The following is an 886-nucleotide window of genomic DNA, read 5'->3' as shown; positions in this document are numbered from 1 at the left end:
CAGTCGCCCTGCTCTCCCTGCTGCTAAGATTGACCAGTGGTTCTAAGTGGTGACAACCTGACCCCTCCATTACAAAGCTGTGCTTTTCTCCTTCTGCTGGCAAGCGAGCTTGGGGGTGATACTTTGGTATCTTACAAATGCTCAGGTCCCCATTAACCTTTTACCTAATAACTTTAGCCTCTCTGATGATCATTGCCTGAATCAATTATTTCATTCAATTAGGGAGTGCAGATTGGTGATTGATTGATTGATTTTTGTTAATCCTCACTGAGAATATTTTTTCCATTGATTTGTAGAGAGACTGGAAGGGAGGGAGAAAGAAAGGGAAAGAGAGAGGGAGAGAGAGAGAGAGAGAGAGAGAGAGAGAGAGAGAGAGAGAGAGAGAAACATTGATGTGAGAGACACATCAATTGGTTGCCTCCTGCACTCACCCTGACTGGGGCCAGGGATTGAATCTGCAACCCAGGTATGTGCCCTTGATTGGGAATTGAACCTGCGACCCTTCAGTGCAGGGGTAAATAAGGGGATGGGGGGGGGTTGGGTGGAGGAGGGGAGGATGCTCTAATCACTGAAATACACCAGCCAGGATGGTAAATTTTTTTATTCTATTATATTTTTCTAGATTATTTAGCAGGGATCCTTTTGCAAAAATAAAAAAGTCTCCTTTATCAGCTACTCAGTTATCCAGAAATTCAGTTCATACAGGAAACACATGATAAATGTTGAATTTTTTCCCTTTTAATTGCCAATTTTCAGAGTAGGATGCTGGCACACAATCTACCTACAGGAGTAAAAAACAAGTTTTTGCAGTTGTTTGTCCTTTTCTCCTTTGTCATAACAGTGAGCCATTCGTGTGTTTCAGTAACAAGTACTGCTTCAGACAGAG

Source organism: Myotis lucifugus, unplaced genomic scaffold (assembly GCF_000147115.1).
Source record: "Myotis lucifugus unplaced genomic scaffold, Myoluc2.0 scaffold_1298, whole genome shotgun sequence".
Lineage (NCBI taxonomy): Eukaryota > Metazoa > Chordata > Mammalia > Chiroptera > Vespertilionidae > Myotis > Myotis lucifugus.
The sequence above is the reverse complement of the archived record's forward strand: the minus strand, read 5'-3'. Positions refer to the sequence as shown.